The sequence below is a fragment of the Neolamprologus brichardi genome, chromosome 22, assembly GCF_056152115.1.
Source record: "Neolamprologus brichardi isolate AB-2024 chromosome 22, ASM5615211v1, whole genome shotgun sequence".
Lineage (NCBI taxonomy): Eukaryota > Metazoa > Chordata > Actinopteri > Cichliformes > Cichlidae > Neolamprologus > Neolamprologus brichardi.
The window spans coordinates 31,191,630-31,212,702 of record NC_142124.1 but is presented as its reverse complement, the minus strand read 5'-3'; the positions used below and the strand labels follow the sequence as shown (position 1 = coordinate 31,212,702).

Sequence of the window (21,073 nt, the reverse complement as noted above, 5' to 3'; positions counted from 1 at the left end):
TCGGAGCCAGGATAGCGGACACACGCACAAAGGGTGGCCAGGCGGCCCGGTCCGGGTTTTTTCTTCTTTCTTTCACACGCCTGGTGGGTGGTGCCACCCGATCACAAGGGCTGGCAAGGCTTTCGGAGCCTAGGGAGCGGACACCCGCGAAAAGGGTGGCCAGACGGCCCGGTCCGGGTTTTTTCTTCGTTCTTTCACACGCCTGGTGGGCTGTGCCACCCGATCAGAAGGGCTGGCAAGGCTTTCGGAGCCTGGACAGCAGACACCCGCACAAAGCTTGGCCAGGCGGCCCCTTCCGGGTTTTTTCTTCTTTCTTTCACACGCCTGGTGGGCGGTGCCACCCGTCACAAGGGCTGGCAAGGCTTTCGCAGCCTAGGGAGCGGACACCGGCGAAAACGGTGGCCAGGCGGCCCGGTCCGGGTTTTTTCTTCTTTCTTTCACACGCCTGGTGGGCGGTGCCACCCGATCACAAGGGCTGGCAAGGCTTTCGGAGCCTGGGGAGCGGACACCCAGACAAAGGGTGGCCAGGCGGCCCGGTCCGGGTTTTTGCTTCTCTTCTTCTTTCTTTCACACGCCTGGTGGGCGGTGCCACCCGATCACAAGGGCTGACAAGGCTTTCGGAGGCTGGGGAGCGGACACCCGAATAAAGGGTGGCCAGGCGGCCCGGACCGGGTTTTTGCTTCTCATCTTCTTTCTTTCACACGCCTGGTGGGCGGTGTCACGCGATCACAATGGCTAGCAAGGCTTTCGGAGCCTGGGGAGTGGACACCCGCACAAAGGGTGGCCAGGCGTCCCGGTCCGGGTTTTTTCTTCTTTCTTTCACACGCCTGGTGGGCTGTGCCACCCGATCACAAGGGCTGGCAAGGCTTTCGGAGACAGGATAGCGGACACACGCACAAAGGGTGGCCAGGCGGCCCGGTCCGGGTTTTTTCTTCTTTCTTTCACACGCCTGGTGGGCTGTGCCACCCGATCACAAGGGCTGGCAAGGCTTTCGTAGCCTGGGGAGCGGACACCCAGACAAAGGGTGGCCAGGCGGCCCGGTCCGGGTTTTTGCTTCTCTTCTTCTTTCTTTCACACGCCTGGTGGGCGGTGCCACCCGTCACAAGGGCTGGCAAGGCTTTCGCAGCCTAGGGAGCGGACACCGGCGAAAACGGTGGCCAGGCGGCCCGGTCCGGGTTTTTTCTTCTTTCTTTCACACGCCTGGTGGGCGGTGCCACCCAATGACAATGGCTGGCAAGGCTTTCGGAGCCTGGGGAGCGGACACCCGCACAAAGGGTGGCCAGGCGGCCCGGTCCGGGTTTTTTCTTCTTTCTTTCACACGCCTGGTGGGCTGTGCAACCCAATCACAAGGGCTGGCAAGGCTTTCGGAGCCAGGATAGCGGACACACGCACAAAGGGTGGCCAGGCGGCCCGGTCCGGGTTTTTTCTTCTTTCTTTCACACGCCTGGTGGGTGGTGCCACCCGATCACAAGGGCTGGCAAGGCTTTCGGAGCCTAGGGAGCGGACACCCGCGAAAAGGGTGGCCAGACGGCCCGGTCCGGGTTTTTTCTTCTTTCTTTCACACGCCTGGTGGGCTGTGCCACCCGATCAGAAGGGCTGGCAAGGCTTTCGGAGCCTGGACAGCAGACACCCGCACAAAGGGTGGCCAGGCGGCCCCGTCCGGGTTTTTTCTTCTTTCTTTCACACGCCTGGTGGGCGGTGCCACCCGATCACAAGGGCTGGCAAGGCTTTCGGAGCCTGGGGAGCGGACACCCAGACAAAGGGTGGCCAGGCGGCCCGGTCCGGGTTTTTGCTTCTCTTCTTCTTTCTTTCACACGCCTGGTGGGCGGTGCCACCCGATCACAAGGGCTGACAAGGCTTTCGGAGCCTGGGGAGCGGACACCCGAATAAAGGGTGGCCAGGCGGCCCGGACCGGGTTTTTGCTTCTCATCTTCTTTCTTTCACACGCCTGGTGGGCGGTGTCACGCGATCACAGGGGCTAGCAAGGCTTTCGGAGCCTGGGGAGCGGACACCCGCACAAAGGGTGGCCAGGCGTCCCGGTCCGCGTTTTTTCTTCTTTCTTTCACACGCCTGGTGGGCTGTGCCACCCGATCACAAGGGCTGGCAAGGCTTTCGGAGCCAGGATAGCGGACACACGCACAAAGGGTGGCCAGGCGGCCCGGTCCGGGTTTTTTCTTCTTTCTTTCACACTCCTGGTGGGCTGTGCCACCCGATCATAAGGGCTGGCAAGGGTTTCGTAGCCTGGGGAGCGGACACCCAGACAAAGGGTGGCCAGGCGGCCCGGTCCGGGTTTTTGCTTCTCTTCTTCTTTCTTTCACACGCCTGGTGGGCGGTGTCACGCGATCACAAGGGCTGGCAAGGCTTTCGGAGCCTAGGGAGCGGACACCCGCGAAAAGGGTGGCCAGGTGGCCTGGTCCGGGTTTTTTCTTCTTTCTTTCACACGCCTGGTGGGCGGTTCCACCAGATCACAAGGGCTGGCAAGGCTTTCGGAGCCTGGGGAGCGGACACCCAGACAATGGGTGGCCAGGCGGCCCGGTCCGGGTTTTTTCTTCTTTCTTTCACACGCCTGGTGGGCTGTGCCACCCGATCACAAGGGCTGGCAAGGCTTTCGGAGCCCAGGGAGCGGACACCCGCGAAAAGGGTGGCCAGGCGGCCCGGTCCGGGTTTTTTCTTCTTTCTTTCACACGCCTGGTGGGCGGTGCCACCCGATCACAAGGGCTGGCAAGGCTTTCGGAGCCTGGGGAGCGGACACCCAGACAAAGGGTAGCCAGGCGGCCCTGTCCGGGTTTTTTCTTCTTTCTTTCACACGCCTGGTGGGCTGTGCCACCCGATAAGAAGGGCACGCAAGGCTTTCGCAGCCTGGAAAGCGGACACCCGCACAAAGGGTGGCCTGGCAGCCCGGTCCGGGTTTTTTCTTCTTTCTTTCACACGCCTGGTGGGCGGTGCCACCCGATCACAAGGGCTGGCAAGGCTTTCGGAGCCTGGGGAGCGGACATCCAGACAAAGGGTGGCCAGGCGGCCCGGTCCGGGTTTTTTCTTCTTTCTTTCACACGCCTTGTGGGCGGTGCCACCCGATCACAAGGGCTGGCAAGGCTTTCGGAGCCTGGGGAGCGGACACCCGCACAAAGGGTGGCCTGGCGGCCCGGTCCGGGTTTTTTCTTCTTTCTTTCACACGCCTGGTGGGCGGTGCCACCCGATCACAAGGGCTGGCAAGGCTTTCGGAGCCTGGGGAGCGGACATCCAGACAAAGGGTGGCCCGGCGGCCCGGTCCGGGTTTTTTTCTTCTTTCTTTCACACGCCTTGTGGGCGGTGCCACACGATCACAAGGGCTGGCAAGGCTTTCGGAGCCTGGGGAGCGGACATCCAGACAAAGGGTGGCCCGGCGGTCCGGTCCGGGTTTTTTCTTCTTTCTTTCACACGCCTTGTGGGCGGTGCCACCCGATCACAAGGGCTGGCAAGGCTTTCGGAGCCTGGGGAGTTGACACCCGCATAAAGGGTGGCCAGGCGGCTGGTCCGGGTTTTTTCTTCTTTTCTTCTGTCTTTCACGCGCCTGGTGGGCGGTGCCACCCGATCACAAGGGCTGGCAAGGCATTCGGAGCCTTGGGAGCGGACACCTGCGAAAAGGGTGGCCAGGCGGCCCGGTTCGGGTTTTTTCTTCTTTCTTTCACACGCCTGGTGGGCGGTGCCACCCGATCACAAGGGCTGGCAAGGCTTTCGGAGCCTGGGGAGCCGACACCCAGACAAAGGGTGGCCAGGCGGCCCGGTCCGGGTTTTTTCTTCTTTCTTTCACACGCCTGGTGGGCTGTGCCACCCGATCACAAGGGCTGGCAAGGCTTTCGGAGCCTTGGGAGCGGACACCCGCGAAAAGGGTGGCCAGGCGGCCCGGTCCGGGTTTTTTCTTCTTTCTTTCACACGCCTGGTGGGCGGTGCCACCCGATCACAAGGGCTGGAGAGGCTTTCGTAGCCTGGGGAGCGGACACCCAGACAAAGGGTGGCCAGGCGGCCCGGTCCGGGTTTTTGCTTCTCTTCTTCTTTCTTTCACACGCCTGGTGGGCGGTGTCACGCGATCACAAGGGCTGGCAAGGCTTTCGGAGCCTAGGGAGCGGACACCCGCCAAAAGGGTGGCCAGGTGGCCTGGTCCGGGTTTTTTCTTCTTTCTTTTACACGCCTGGTGGGCGGTTCCACCCGATCACAAGGGCTGGCAAGGCTTTCGGAGCCTGGGGAGCGGACACCCAGATAATGGGTGGCCAGGCGGCCCGGTCCGGGTTTTTTCTTCTTTCTTTCACACGCCTGGTGGGCTGTGCCACCCGATCACAAGGGCTGGCAAGGCTTTCGGAGCCCAGGGAGCGGACACCCGCGAAAACGGTGGCCAGGCGGCCCGGTCCGGGTTTTTTCTTCTTTCTTTCACACGCCTGGTGGGCGGTGCCACCCGATCACAAGGGCTGGCAAGGCTTTCGGAGCCTGGGGAGCGGACGCCCAGACAAAGGGTAGCCAGGCGGCCCTGTCCGGGTTTTTTCTTCTTTCTTTCACACGCCTGGTGGGCTGTGCCACCCGATCAGAAGGGCACGCAAGGCTTTCGCAGCCTGGAAAGCGGACACCCGCACAAAGGGTGGCCTGGCGGCCCGGTCCGGGTTTTTTCTTCTTTCTTTCACACGCCTGGTGGGCGGTGCCACCCGATCACAAGGGCTGGCAAGGCTTTCGGAGCCTGGGGAGCGGACATCCAGACAAAGGCTGGCCAGGCGGCCCGGTCCGGGTTTTTTCTTCTTTCTTTCACACGCCTTGTGGGCGGTGCCACCCGATCACAAGGGCTGGCAAGGCTTTCGGAGCCTTGGGAGCGGACACCCGCACAAAGGGTTGCCTGGCGGCCCGGTCCGGGTTTTTTCTTCTTTCTTTCACACGCCTGGTGGGTGGTGCCACCCGATCACAAGGGCTGGCAAGGCTTTCGGAGCCTGGGGAGCGGACATCCAGACAAAGGGTGGCCCGGCGGCCCGGTCCGGGTTTTTTTCTTCTTTCTTTCACACTCCTTGTGGGCGGTGCCACCCGATCACAAGGGCTGGCAAGGCTTTCGGAGCCTGGGGAGCGGACATCCAGACAAAGGGTGGCCCGGCGGTCCGGTCCGGGTTTTTTCTTCTTTCTTTCACACGCCTTGTGGGCGGTGCCACCCGATCACAAGGGCTGGCAAGGCTTTCGGAGCCTGGGGAGTTGACACCCGCATAAAGGGTGGCCAGGCGGCTGGTCCGGGTTTTTTCTTCTTTTCTTCTGTCTTTCACGCGCCTGGTGGGCGGTGCCACCCGATCACAAGGGCTGGCAAGGCTTTCGGAGCCCAGGGAGCGGACACCCGCGAAAAGGGTGGCCAGGCGGCCCGGTCCGGGTTTTTTCTTCTTTCTTTCACACGCCTGGTGGGCGGTGCCACCCGATCACAAGGGCTGGCAAGGCTTTCGGAGCCTGGGGAGCGGACACCCAGACAAAGGGTAGCCAGGCGGCCCTGTCCGGGTTTTTTCTTCTTTCTTTCACACGCCTGGTGGGCTGTGCCACCCGATCAGAAGGGCACGCAAGGCTTTCGCAGCCTGGAAAGCGGACACCCGCACAAAGGGTGGCCTGGCAGCCCGGTCCGGGTTTTTTCTTCTTTCTTTCACACGCCTGGTGGGCGGTGCCACCCGATCACAAGGGCTGGCAAGGCTTTCGGAGCCTGGGGAGTTGACACCCGCATAAAGGGTGGCCAGGCGGCTGGTCCGGGTTTTTTCTTCTTTTCTTCTGTCTTTCACGCGCCTGGTGGGCGGTGCCACCCGATCACAAGGGCTGGCAAGGCATTCAGAGCCTTGGGAGCGGACACCTGCGAAAAGGGTGGCCAGGCGGCCCGGTTCGGGTTTTTTCTTCTTTCTTTCACACGCCTGGTGGGCGGTGCCACCCGATCACAAGGGCTGGCAAGGCTTTCGGAGCCTGGGGAGCCGACACCCAGACAAAGGGTGGCCAGGCGGCCCGGTCCGGGTTTTTTCTTCTTTCTTTCACACGCCTGGTGGGCTGTGCCACCCGATCACAAGGGCTGGCAAGGCTTTCGGAGCCTTGGGAGCGGACACCCGCGAAAAGGGTGGCCAGGCGGCCCGGTCCGGGTTTTTTCTTCTTTCTTTCACACGCCTGGTGGGCGGTGCCACCCGATCACAAGGGCTGGAGAGGCTTTCGTAGCCTGGGGAGCGGACACCCAGACAAAGGGTGGCCAGGCGGCCCGGTCCGGGTTTTTGCTTCTCTTCTTCTTTCTTTCACACGCCTGGTGGGCGGTGTCACGCGATCACAAGGGCTGGCAAGGCTTTCGGAGCCTAGGGAGCGGACACCCGCGAAAAGGGTGGCCAGGTGGCCTGGTCCGGGTTTTTTCTTCTTTCTTTCACACGCCTGGTGGGCGGTTCCACCCGATCACAAGGGCTGGCAAGGCTTTCGGAGCCTGGGGAGCGGACACCCAGACAATGGGTGGCCAGGCGGCCCGGTCCGGGTTTTTTCTTCTTTCTTTCACACGCCTGGTGGGCTGTGCCACCCGATCACAAGGGCTGGCAAGGCTTTCGGAGCCCAGGGAGCGGACACCCGCGAAAAGGGTGGCCAGGCGGCCCGGTCCGGGTTTTTTCTTCTTTCTTTCACACGCCTGGTGGGCGGTGCCACCCGATCACAAGGGCTGGCAAGGCTTTCGGAGCCTGGGGAGCGGACGCCCAGACAAAGGGTAGCCAGGCGGCCCTGTCCGGGTTTTTTCTCCTTTCTTTCACACGCCTGGTGGGCTGTGCCACCCGATCACAAGGGCTGGCAAGGCTTTCGGAGCCTGGGGAGCGGACACCCGCATAAAGGGTGGCCAGGCGTCCCGGTCCGGGTTTTTTCTTCTTTCTTTCACACGCCTTGTGGGCGGTGCCACCCGATCACAAGGGCTGGCAAGCATTTCGGAGCCTGGGGAGCGGACACCCGCATAAAGGGTGGCCAGGCGGCCTGGTCCGGGATTTTTCTTCTTGTCTTCTTTCTTTCACACGCCTGGTGGGCGTTGCCACCCGATCACAAGGGCCGTCAAGGCTGTCGGAGCCTGGGGAGCCGACACCCGCATAAAGGGTGGCCAGGCGGCCCGGTCCGGGTTTCTTCTTCTTTCTTTCACACGCCTGGTGGGCGGTCCCACCCGATCACAAGGGCTGGGAAGGCTTTCAGAGCCTAGGGAGCGGTGGAAACCCGGACTGGGCCGCTTGGCCACCCTTTGCCTGGTGCGAGCGGCAAGATGCCGAGCTTGACAGTTGGGCGTCTTCTTTACTGTGAAAACTGCGGTGTATCACCTACTCGACCTAGTGATCAACGAGTACCCGACTGAAGCGTGCAACGGGTGCAAGACCAATCACCCCAGCCAGAGACAACACGAGTGTCTGCGAGTCTTGGAGGATGACTTTTACGCTGAACATTATTACAGCAGCAGGAAAAGACTCCTCACGCCTAGTTTCATTCCTTCCATTCAACGTCTCCTGATCGCCCGCAACATGGAGGCGGACGACGTCAAGGTCGGTACCGTGGCGGAGATGCTGTTGCATGAGCTGAAATCGGCGAGGAAAATCTTCGACGCCATCACCAAGGCCTACAACAAACTGGTGGGAGAGGACGTGGTGAAAATCGGCCAGCTGCGGCTGGTCACAGAGTGTTACAAAGGAGATTGCTGAGATTCATTTGTCACGAAAGGCTGATTCTTTCAATGTACGCATCCTACAGTGATATTTTTATCATGTATTCACAGCGCCTGAAACACGGACAGTTTGTTGATATTTTTTCATGTAAACCTTTTTTTTCATGTAAACCTGTTCTTGACATATCTACTGAGATTCGTTTGTCTTGAAAGGCTGATTCAACCCCGTTGTTGACTTTTATTATGCCTTCCAAATTGCCTCAGTTGTATCGTGAGTGTAATTTCAAATAAAATAAAATAAAACTCAGAAGCGTCTGTGTGTTGTATTATTATTATTATTATTATTATTATTATTGTCATTATGCTTCATTTTCATGTACTGGGGTATCAATGACCCCCACGCTGCCGCAGCAGCTTCTGTGCGTGGCCCCCAAGTGCTACGTTTTCTTTCCCGATCCCCTGACGAAACCCATTAGAACTCGACGACCCCAAATGATCGTTCTTTTTTTTTTTTTTTCATTTTCATTCACCTGTCTCTACTGAGGACGGGGTATTCTGGAACCCCCGGGGTCTGGGGCTGCCCCGAAGGGGAGCACAAGGGTTAGGTTCTAGGTTTTTGCCCGGGATGTTTTTGGTTTGTTTATTTTATAATCTGTTAAGTACATTAGCACTAGAATTACTGAGCCTTTTTTCCCTGGTGCAAGTCCCTACTACTAGTTTTACTAGCCTGTGCAAATTTGCGTAAATTCCCCCTGACCCTAACACCCCTTGGCACCCCGCTGAGATTTTCACAGGTCTTCAGCTCCATTGTTCTCCTGCTTTTGTTGTGCAAAGACACCCTCCCCCAACCCCCAACCATGAGAGTTTCAGGTCTTTCCTTCCTGCAAGGCTACTTTCCTTCCTTACCTGCAGCGTACAATACACCATGGTAGTTCTTGTCAATCCTTGTCACTATATTGCATGCCTGTCCATAAACACATATACACAGTTGTACATATATTTATATAGCCACACCTTACATAATATGCATAAAGTCTAGTTATACACACACACATACATATATATATACATATACATATATATATATATATATATATATATACATATATACACATATATATACATATATACACATATACATATATATATATACACATATATATATACATATATATATACACATATATACACATATATACACATATACATAAACACCCAGCACGCCCCTGCGGGCGGTTTATCCTTCAAGCTCGGGTCCTCTACCGGAGGCCTGGGAGCTTGAGGGTCCTGCGCAGTATCTTAGCTGTTCCCAGGACTGCGCTCTTCTGGACAGAGATCTCCGATGTTATTCCCGGGATCTGCTGGAGCCACTCGCCTAGCTTGGGAGTCACCGCACCTAGTGCTCCGATTACCACGGGGACCACCGATACCTTCACCCTCCACATCCTCTCGAGCTCTTCTCTGAGCCCTTGGTATTTCTCCAGCTTCTCGTGTTCCTTCTTCCTGATATTGCTGTCATTCGGAACCGCTACATCGATCACTACGGCCGTCTTCTTCTGTTTGTCTACTACCACTATGTCCGGTTGGTTAGCCACCACCATTTTGTCCGTCTGTATCTGGAAGTCCCACAGGATCTTAGCTCGGTCATTCTCCACCACCCTTGGGGGCATTTCCCATTTTGACCTCGGGACTTCCAGGTTATACTCGGCACAGATGTTCCTGTACACTATGCCGGCCACTTGGTTATGGCGTTCCATGTATGCCTTGCCTGCTAGCATCTTGCACCCTGCTGTTATGTGCTGGATTGTCTCTGGGGCATCTTTACACAGCCTGCACCTGGGGTCTTGCCTGGTGTGATAGATCCCAGCCTCTATGGATCTTGTACTCAGAGCTTGTTCTTGTGCTGCCATGATTAGTGCCTCTGTGCTATCTTTCAGTCCAGCTTTGTCCAGCCACTGGTAGGATTTCTGGATATCAGCCACCTCCTCTATCTGCCAGTGGTACATACCGTGCAGGGGCCTGTCCTTCCATGATGGTTCCTCGTCTCCCTCCTCTTTCTTGGGTTTCTGCTGCCTGAGGTATTCACTGAGCACGCTGTCAGTTGGGGCCATCTTCGTGATGTATTCTTGGATGTTTGTTGTCTCATCCTGGACTGTGGTGCTGACACTCACCAGTCCCCGACCCCCTTCCTTCCGCTTAGCGTACAGCCTCAGGGTGCTAGACTTGGGGTGAAACCCTCCATGCATGGTAAGGAGCTTTCTTGTCTTTATGTCAGTGGCTTCTATCTCCTCCTTTGGCCAGCCTATTACCCCAGCAGGGTACCTGATCACGGGCAGGGCGTACGTGTTGATGGCCCGGATCTTGTTCTTACCGTTCAACTGACTCCTCAGGACTTGCCTGACCCTCTGCAGGTACTTGGTGGTTGCAGCTTTCCTAGCAGCCTCTTCATTGTTCCCATTCGCCTGCGGTATCCCCAGGTACTTGTAACTGTCCTCTATGTCTGCAATGTTGCCTTCTGGTAGTTCAATCCCCTCAGTTCTGACTACCTTCCCTCTCTTTGTTACCATCCGACTACACTTCTCCAGCCCGAACGACATTCCAGTGTCATTGCTGTATAGCCTGGTAGTGTGGATCAGTGAATCGATGTCTCGTTCACTCTTGGCATACAGCTTGATGTCATCCATGTACAGGAGGTGGCTGACAACTGCTCCGTTCCGTAGTCGGTATCCGTAGCCAGTCTTGTTAATGATCTCACTGAGGGGGTTCAGGCCTATGCAGAACAGCAGTGGGGACAGAGCATCTCCCTGGTAGATCCCGCACTTGATGGTGACTTGTGCTATGGGCTTGGAGTTGGCCTCTAGTGTTGTACGCCACATCCCCATTGAGTTCCTGATGAAGGCTTTTAGGGTCCCATTGATCTTGTACAATTCTAGGCATTCCAGTATCCAGCTGTGGGGCATTGAGTCATAGGCCTTCTTGTAATCAATCCAGGCACTGCACAGGTTGGTTAGTCTGGTCTTGCAGTCTCGGCTGACTGTTCTGTCTACCAGTAGCTGGTGTTTTGCGCCTCTGGTATTCTTGCCAATTCCTTTCTGTGTCCCGCTCATGTATTGGCCCATGTGCCTGTTCATCTTAGCCGATATGATGCCTGACAGGAGCTTCCATGTAGTACTGAGGCAGGTTATTGGTCGGTAGTTGGAGGGGACTGGTCCCTTCTTGGGGTCCTTGGGGATCAGGACCGTCCGACCTTCGGTTAGCCATTCCGGGTGTCCCTCGTTAACTAGCAGCTGGTTCATTTGTGCTGCCAGATGCTCGTGGAGTGCAGTCAGCTTCTTCAGCCAGTAGGCGTGAACCATGTCGGGCCCTGGTGCTGTCCAACTCTTCATACTGGAGACCCTTTCTTGGATATCTGCCACTGTGATGGTTACTGGACCCTGTTCAGGGAGGTCGCTATGGTCTGCCCTCAGATCCACTAGCCACTGAGCATTGCCGTTATGGGTTGCGTCCTTCTCCCATATGCTCTTCCAGTATTGCTCCGTCTGCATATATATATATACACATATATATACACACACACATATATATATATATATATATATATATATATATATGTATGTATATGTGTGTGTGTGTAGATATAGATGTGTGTGTGTATACACACACCAATATTTTTGAATGCACGTGTCCATATTTATGTTTCCAGATTGTTTGTATAGTGCACTTTCTATACCGTGCTCTTTAGTTTTTATTTAGCTGCTTTTTTCTTGCACTGTCCACTTTTTTGCAATGACAATGCAGATTTTCCACTTGTGGGACAAATAAATGCAGGTGTGTGTGTGTGTGTGTGTGTGCGCAACATTGGCATTTGTTTACTCAGATCCAAGGCAGGCCAAACCTCTGTGTTACAACCTACATACAAAAGACACACATTCACAATATATGGGTACACAAGTCTGTTTTATTTCAAAGTGTTTCAGACTTTACAGCGTTTGCAGACCCAGTGTCCATCATCCCTGCATTTGGCACAGGTGAATTTCTGACATGTTGCACAGGTAAACCTGCTGCGATTCCTGTTGCAGCTCTCTTGCACCTGGCACTGCGTTGTCTTTACAGTCCCTGGCACAGCAGCTGCAGCAGCTTCAGCAGCCTGCCTCTGTGCTAATATTTCCTTGAGCTGCATGAATCGGCAACGAAGTTGCTGAGCTAGAAGACTCAGAAACAATCTTCTTTTGCCTCTCCACCCTGTACATGCCTTGTACAAAATGTAGGCATTCACCGCCGCCAGGTCCAGCATATTGTAGAAAACCGCTACTGGCCACCTGCATGTTCCTGCTCTTACGGAATACATCCGCGTCATTTGGTCCAACACGTCTACACCACACTGTAAAAGCAGAGAGAGAGAGAGTCATGAGTATATGTTTTTTTCTATAGGCCTGTATAGCACACATCAGAAAACATTGTAGCACTGGTGTAAAATTGTACACACATTCACATACCTTCATGTGGTTATAGTCTGTTATCCTGTTGGGTTTCCTCTTTCTGTCATCACCGATCATCACGTCTTGGTGCATGGAACTTAGAACACACACAGTCTTGTTTTTTTTAGGTGCATAAATTGTCAAGGAGACACCACCACTTCTAAGCACTGAAGAATACCTCTCGCTTTGCAGTATCTTTTGCAAGTTGAGGAAGTTCACGCCGGACTTTATTCACAGTGCCCAGTAACGTTGTTTTGCGCTGCAGCAGTCTGTGCGACAGTGACAGTGAAGTAAAGAAATTGTCCGTTGTGACGTTTCTCCCATCATCCAAAAACGGCTCCATCAGTTTTATGACCACGTTCTCTGCCAGCCTCTCTCCCTTCTGACGACTGGGGTCCTTTCCCAAGTAAGGAGATGCACTGCAGACATATTTGGTGTCCAAATCCGTGGCCATCCAAAACTTGATCCCAAATTTGTCTGGCTTGGTTGCAATATACTGTGCGAATGGACAACAAACCTTGGTAGGGAACAGCTGTTCATCTATGGGCATGTGTTCTCCTGGAGTGAAACTCTTAGCACAGTTCTCGTTGAAGCGTGTCCAGATGTCGGAGATCGCCGCAAATTTGTCTGTTTTCACCCGTTCTGCCCGCGTGTCCCTGTCATCAAATCGAAGGTGTTGCATAATTGAAATGAATCTATCTCGGGGCACTGTCTCTTTGATTACTGGCACCAGAAATCCTTCTGACCAGCAATCCACAATGGCACCAACAGGACACATGATTGCTCTTACAAACAGGATTGAAATGAATGCCATCAGTTCATGAACTGACAAATTCCAGTCCGGCTCTGTTCTGCGGGCTTGATGTACCGTGCACTCTCTGATGGTCTGCAGCATTCCCACGTCTAACAGGCAAAGGAAGCTTTGGAGCACACTTGTAATCTTACGTTGTCAGAAGATAAACAAATAGAGAATGGTAAATTTACATGAACCTCACTCTAAATGGGTTTATATAAATATCATGAGGTGTGAATGTGTGTCTTTTATATTTGCAGGTCAGTCAATGTGTGGGATATTTTGTATAGATATGGCAGGCATTTCTGAAAGTTGTAACACAGAGGTTTGGCCTGACTTGGAGTGAGCAAATGCAAATGTGCCAGGCCTCAAGGATAATGGGTAGTTTGCACAACAAAAGCTGGAGGAGAAACAAGCTGACGACCTGTGAAAATCTCAGCAGGGGTGATTAACACCTCGGGACTTGCACCAGAAAATAAAACAGCCAGTAATTCTAGGGGGTGTTGGGTTTAGGGAAGTTACACAAATTTGCGCAGGTTAGTAAACCTAGTGTTAGGTATCTAAGTTGTTCACCTTCTTAATGGCTTAGTGGTTAGAACACATCCTAAAGTGTCCACCTTTGCTCAGTGCAGCAGAAAACTTGTTTTGGTCTTATGATGTTCATTGGCAAAAAGTAGAATTTTGGTTTTAATGATGTAGGAAGCAGGAAGGTCATACTGGTACAGTTGTAGCCATCCTAAGCTTTACTGATTTTTCTTTTTGGCAAAAGAAAACAAACTGATCAAAGTTCTTATTGATCACTATTTTAGTTGTAAGTCATTAGACTTAATAGTTATAATAACAATCATTATGTCAGGGCTCTGTGTGCGGGCAGGCGGAGAAGAGGATCCAAGCACAGGACTCGAACACAGAATTGTAAATCAAAACCTCAGCTTTATTGCTGACATGAAAACCAAACTTGACATGAACAAATTAATTTCATAAGTTAGGGTTCAACTGTATTTGCTTTGAAAGCTTCGTCTCAATGCCGTGACCCGGATTCGAACCGGGGTTGCTGCGGCCACAACGCAGAGTACTAACCACTATACGATCACGGCTGGTCAGCTCCAGGCTGAACGTCCATGTAGTCAATCACCTCCAATCCACAGGAGTCCATTTTAAACCCACTAAGCAGGACTGTACATTTTAAGTTTGACACGTTTAGGTCGTATCAACATTGGAACTACAAACATGTTGTGCTTTTCACTGCCAGTCTGGATGTTGCATTTTCTTATTCCACCGTAAAAGCCTGGTATCTGCGTGTAACAGCTGACCTGTACGATGTGCAGAAGAACACCAAAATGTATTTACCGTCAGACCACGAGACGTCCCTGTGTTAATGGAGATATTGTTACTGTGCCACGTGCGTAAATGTGCGCATCGTTGACACAGATTTTGAGATTGATATAAGGGAAAAAGCACAATAAAGATCGCAGCTGACCAGTTGCTCTGCAGCCGTGATCGTATAGTGTTTAGTACTTTGCATTGTGGCCGCAGCAATCCTGGTTCAAATCTGGGTCACGGCAGAGTGGTTGTGATTTGTAGTTGGGGACCTTCATGTTTTTAGTGGTAAATAGTTGTTTGTGTGTATTTTCATTTTTTCCATTTAAAAGGTATACTTTGCCTCATTCTCGAGTTATCGCATAAGAACAATTGCAGAAAACTTGGCCTCTGACTTTTACCTCGAGGTTGAGAAAAATCCAAGTTGCTTCTTTCTTGAGTTATCACATTCACAAGAATTACAGAAATATGAAGTGCTCCAGTAAATATGTTGTTATACTGCAAGAGCATCACAAGCATTTAACATGAAACCTTCCCAGCTTGGTGAAAAACACAGGCTGACCCTGAGATTTCGTAATGATGAAACAGCAGCTTCAGATAAGACTTTCTGGTAGCTGAGATCAGCACCGTGTTTAGGACGAACACTTTGATCAGACTTTGTGCCTGTACATTTTTAATTCACAAAGTTGTTGAAAAAATCCGTCAGAGTATGGATGACATGCAACAGTAAAAGACACTGAATTATTATTATTTTGATTAAACAGAAGATTTCCAACAAAGAGTTATGTCACATTTTCTCAAATAAAATAAAAATAATAAAGTAAAATAGGTATTAATTCAAATAAAAATTGTAGTGTAATATATAAGAAAATGTTTAGTTGTTTAAGTACCACCTATTGTGTAGGAACACATGATGTAAAAATGTCCTTGTTCCAGCGTTGATGAATCATACCAAGAAGTCAAAGCCTTTATCCCTTTGACTTTATGGAAGCAGTTTTTTTGTCATTAAATTCTGAACTTGTGCTCCACTTTATCTGCTGTATTTGCTTTAAAAGCTTCACCTCAATGCCGTGACCCGGATTCGAACCGGGGTTGCTGCGGCCACAACGCAGAGTACTAACCACTATACGATCACGGCCAGTCAGCTGCAGGCTGAACGTCCATGTAGTCGATCACCTCCAATCCACAGAACATGTTGTGCTTTTCACTGCCAGTTACAGTCTGGAATTTGCTTTTTTTTTCATGTTCCACCGTAAAAACTGGAATCTGCATGTAACAGCTGACCTGTACGATGTGCAGAAGAACAAAAATTCCCACTAATTTTGGTATGATCCGAGCTCAGGCACTAGGCGACTGAGCACAGCACTTACGCATGTATGCGAGGGGGGAGAAGCTGCTGCCTGCGAGTTTGCTGTTGGAGAAGTGCAGACAGGCAGACAGAGGAAAGCTTAAGTTTGACCAGGTACCAAAGGAAATCATTCGTACTGTACAAATAATGTAAACATGACGGCGTATCACGAAAGATTGATATCAAGCTGATCACTTGACCCATGTTAAGTTACTTGCTCTTCGAGTAAATCAACAAATGGCGAAATGAAAAGCCGAACAACAACAATGCTGTTTCTTTAGAGAGTCATAGCTTACATGTGTGTTTATTTCATATTTTCAGTTGTTACCCTCCACGGCTAAATAAAGCTCTCTAAACCAGTTTCAGTTATGTACTGATGAACACAACAATGGACATGAGAGGCTTCTTACAAAGAAAAAACTCAGGTAGATGTTATTTTATATATTATGCTTTGTATATTGTTCAGTGTATTTCTATGCAAAATAAGAGGAATTTCAATACACAGCAGTATATTCAATTCAATTCAATTTTATTTATATAGCGCCAAATCACAACAAAAGTCGCCTCAAGGCGCTTCATAGATACAGAGAAAAACCCAACAATCATATGACCCCCTATGAGCAAGCACTTTGGCGACAGTGGGAAGGAAAAACTCCCTTTTAACAGGAAGAAACCTCCGGCAGAACCAGGCTCAGGGAGGGGCGGCCATCTGCTGTGATTGGTTGGGGTGAGAGAAGGAAGACAGGATAAAGACATGCTGTGGAAGAGAGACAGAGGTTAATAACAGATATGATTCAATGCAGAGAGGTCTGTTAACACACAGTGAGTGAGAAAGGTGACTGGAAAGGAAAAACTCAATGCATCATGGGAATCCCCCGGCAGCCTACGTCTATTGCAGCATAACTAAGGGAGGATTCAGGGTCACCTGGTCCAGCCCTAACTATATGCTTTAGCAAAAAGGAAAGTTTTAAGCCTAATCTTAAAAGTAGAGATAGTGTCTGTCTCCTGAATCCAAACCGGAAGCTGGTTCCACAGAAGAGGGGCCTGAAAACTGAAGGCTCTCCCTCCCATTCTACTTTTAAATACTCTGGGAACAACAAGTAGGCCTGCAGAGCGAGAGTGAAGTGCTCTAATAGGGTGATATGGTACTACAAGGTCATTAAGATAAGATTGGGCCTGATTATTTAAGACCTTGTATGTGAGGAGCAGGATTTTGAATTCAATTCTGGATTTAACAGGAAGCCAATGAAGGGAAGCCAAAACAGGAGAAATCTGCTCTCTCTTTCTAGTCCCTGTCAGTACTCTTGCTGCAGCATTTTGGATTAGCTGAAGGCTTTTCAGTGAGTTTTTTGGACATCCTGATAATAATGAATTGCAGTAGTCCAGCCTGGAAGTAATAAATGCATGAACTAGTTTTTCAGCGTCACTCTGAGACAGGATATTTCTAATTTTAGAGATGTTGCGCAAATGGAAGAACGCAGTCTTACATATTTGTTTAATATGTGCGTTGAAGGACATATCCTGGTCAAAAATGACTCCAAGGTTCCTCACAGTGTTACTGGAGGCCAAGGTAATGCCATCCAGAGTAAGAATCTGGTTAGATACCATATTTCTAAGCTTTTCAGCGCCGAGTACAATGACCTCAGTTTTATCTGAGTTAAGAAGCAGAAAGTTAGTGGCCATCCAAGTCTTTATGTCTTTAAGACATTCCTGCAGTTTAACTAATTGGTGTGTGTTATCTGGCTTCATGGACAGATAGAGCTGGGTGTCATCTGCATAGCAGTGAAAATGTATGCTATGTCTTCTAATGATGCTGCCTAGGGGAAGCATGTATAATGTAAACAGAATTGGTCCTAGCACTGAACCCTGTGGAACTCCATAATTAACCTCAGTGTGTGAAGAGGACTCTCCATTTACATGCACAAATTGGAGTCTATTAGATAGATATGATACAAACCACTGCAGTGCAGTACCTGTAATACCTACAGAATGTTCTAATCGCTCTAATAGGATATTATGGTCAACAGTATCGAATGCTGCACTAAGGTCTAGCAGGACAAGCACAGAGATGAGTCCACTGTCAGAGGCCATAAGAAGATCATTTGTAACCTTCACTAAAGCTGTTTCTGTGCTGTGATGAACTCTGAAACCTGACTGAAACTCTTCAAATAAACCATTCCTCTGCAGATGATCTGTTAGCTGTTTGACAACTACTCTTTCAAGGATTTTTGATATGAAAGGAAGGTTGGAGATTGGCCTATAATTAGCTAAGACTGCTGGGTCTAGAGATGGCTTTTTGAGTAAAGGTTTAACTACAGCCAGCTTGAAGGCCTGTGGTACATAGCCGATTATTAGAGATAGGTTGATCATATTTAAGATCGAAGAATTAATTAATAGCAGGACTTCTTTGAGCAGTTTTGTAGGAATGGGGTCTAAAAGACACGTTGATGGTTTGGAGGAAGTAATTATTGAAGTTAACTCAGAAAGATCAATTGGAGAAAAAGAGTCTAACTTAACATCAATGGTACTAAGAGTAGCTGCAGATAATATTACATCTGTGGGATGATTATTGGTAATTTTTTCTCTAATGATAAAAATTTTATTTGTGAAGAAGTTCATGAAGTCATTACTAGTTAACGTTAAAGGGATGGTTGGCTCAAAAGAGCTCTGACTTTTTGTCAGCCTGGCTACAGAGCTGAAGAGAAACCTGGGGTTGTTCTTATTTTCTTCAATCAGTGACGAATAGTAAGATGTTCTGGCTTTGCGGAGGGCTTTCTTATAAAGCAACAAACTATTTCTCCAGGCTAAATGATGATCCTCTAAATTTGTGACACGCCATTTCCTCTCCAGATTACGAGTCATCTGCTTTAGGGTACGTGTTTGAGAATTATACCACGGAGTCAGGTACTTCTGATTAGAGACCTTAGTTTTCACTGGAGTTACAGTATCCAGAGTCGTACGTAGTGAGGAGGTGAAAATTATTAACAAGATAATAGCCATTATATGTATCAATTTCATTCTATGTTTGCACCTCTGAAGCCCAACTGATCCCCCATGACTGCATTTAATGTCGATCATTTATATGAGATGAGCAAAGTCTGTGTATCAAAAGGTTACTGAATATTGCTGGACATAATTGAGCTATTGATGTAAAAGTGCCTGGTTATTTTGCACTGACCCTGTGTTGCTAAATATAGGCTGTCATATATTAACTGTTCCTCTATGTTCCTCAATGAATGCAGCCATTATTACACCCCTGAAAACAGGAAGGAAAGAATCACAAGAGTGATTTTGTGTTGTTATCTCACAGAGTAGTTTAATGCAATGAGGAGAATGTGCGAAAGCCCCCTAGTGGAGATTGGAGACACTACCAATCGATCCCAGAAACTAGCCGATTAGTATTGTACAGATCGCAGTTCTCCTGAATAAAATGACAACCATTGATGCAAAATGAAAAATAATAACTTTTGAACTATTTTCATACCTTATTTACATTGTCTTTATGCTTATGTCAACTAAGATGAATGTGCATTAACTGCATTACTTTTTACTTTCAGTTGTGAACCCTTTTTATATATAAGAATAAGAATATCACATGACTGTGGCCTTGTGTTATACCCTCTCTGCTGCAGTGATGCTGCAGACAAACACAAACATCGTGATTAGACATTCAAGAAGAGCCTCTTAAAGATGAAGGTCTGTGTCTCTTGACCTAAACACATAATCCAGTTAAATCTGATTTATGTTCATTAATGCCCCTCACACTGTAACTTAAAGTAATAAATCAGTCACTGAAGTACGTCTGTGAGCATAAAGATGTAAGCCTTGGACCATCAGGATAAAATGCGGTTGGGAAACTTAACAAGCTTTGATACAACTTCATCAGTAGCTCAAGCAAGACCTCAAAACCTTCGATCACCACGGGTGGTTAGCAGACTGTGGTTATACCATGCAGCCTAACAACATGCAGTAAATTGCAGGTTAAAGCAGTCTGCTTACACATTGTTAAACGAGGGAAGGGAACTAATGTGGCTGTCACATCACCCTTTTGTCCCATTTCATCCCAGGACTCGATTAAATTGCTGCTGACTTTCTACAATACTTAAAACTGATCAGTAGGACCTGAAACTGCAAACATTCAAACATTCAGGACAAGAATCGGTTGGTGAACATATTAATCTACTACAATTAGCAAAAATGAATAAATAAACAGAAGAAAGTTAGAGTGATAACAGAGTCATGCAAGTTTTTGACCAGGAGGTTAAACTCATGCAAATGACCTTCACCCAGGCTCATGAAAACAATCTCCTGCTTATAAACAGCAGATCATTTGTGTCAGTGTCAGGATGGTTTATATTTGAGCTTTTAGTTCACACAGAACAATTTTTATTATTATTTTTTAGCAATTACCAAAGTCTGTGAATCCCCAAATTGTTCAGTTGTTCTTTTTGCTCCCCATGAGGTCACTTTCACCATGTGACAAAAACAACACCCCACTGTACCCACTCGGGCCACCAGCAACTTTCTAAATCCTCAATAAAAAGCTGACAGGTTGCAATGATGTTCCAAATAACTTATTAAGAAAACAACTAAATACACAGAAAATGTTATGAAAATTGGTTTATTTTATATCTCCTACTTTGAAATGATGCAATAAAAATATGTATAAAACATCACAAACTGTAATATTTTACAAATGCTTACGTCCTGCTGATGCAATGGAGACATCTCCCAGTGACAGTCTTCATCCGTGTGAGTGTGAGGAGGATCCTAAACCCACCGATACAGAAGTGCATGTTCACAACTCCCTCTGTGCAGGCGGGGTCAGGACCCTCCTCACCCTGGGTGGGGAGGGGTGGTGCTGTGGCCAGTCAGGTATGAAGTGCTGAGAGTGGATCTTTGGTCCTCTGTGCAGCTCTGTCCACTCTCAGCTTCCCTGCAAAGCAATAACACAAGAAAGACGTCATTTTAACACAAAACAGCATTTTCATTGTTGATAGCTGCAGCATGTTGTTAAAAAGCCATTTTAAACCCAACGTATACACATGAAAAATATAAATAAACCTAAACCTACAGTGCTGCTGACATAGGATGATGATTTATACCAACTATTGGAAGAATTTCGTCTTCAAGACAGTTTGTTGTCAATGTGAGGTGATAACTTACATAGTTGGAACACAGCACCACTCTCCAGTTTTTCACTTGGTCATCCATCCTTCTCATCGGGTTGGTCGGGGTAAGGCTGTCTTCTGGGTGGGGTGTTAGCTCCATCTTGGACGTTGAGTGTCTGAAGTGTTGAATTCTTAGCCACAGGCTATACCTTATGTAAAAACAAGAGACTACAGTCAGTTCACTGCATCATTTTTAAACCTTTTCTACTTATTTGTGTTGACATTAAGTACAAACATACCTTTGTCCTGCATGGTGAATTAGGGCTTGGAAAAAACTTATATTATCCATTTAAAAAGTTACCTGTGATATTAAGAAAAATGGAAGTAATA

General features: G+C 49.4%; 2 non-coding genes across 2 annotated transcripts; both read right to left on the bottom strand.

Moving 5' to 3' along the window:
- Positions 1-13,929: 13,929 nt before the first annotated feature.
- trnah-gug (transfer RNA histidin (anticodon GUG)) lies at positions 13,930-14,001 on the bottom strand. Its single transcript has one exon. It is a non-coding gene; the product is annotated as a tRNA-His (tRNA).
- A 1,289-nt stretch (positions 14,002-15,290) lies between these two features.
- trnah-gug (transfer RNA histidin (anticodon GUG)) lies at positions 15,291-15,362 on the bottom strand. The gene has a single exon. It is a non-coding gene; the product is annotated as a tRNA-His (tRNA).
- Between the last annotated feature and the right edge of the window lie 5,711 nt (positions 15,363-21,073).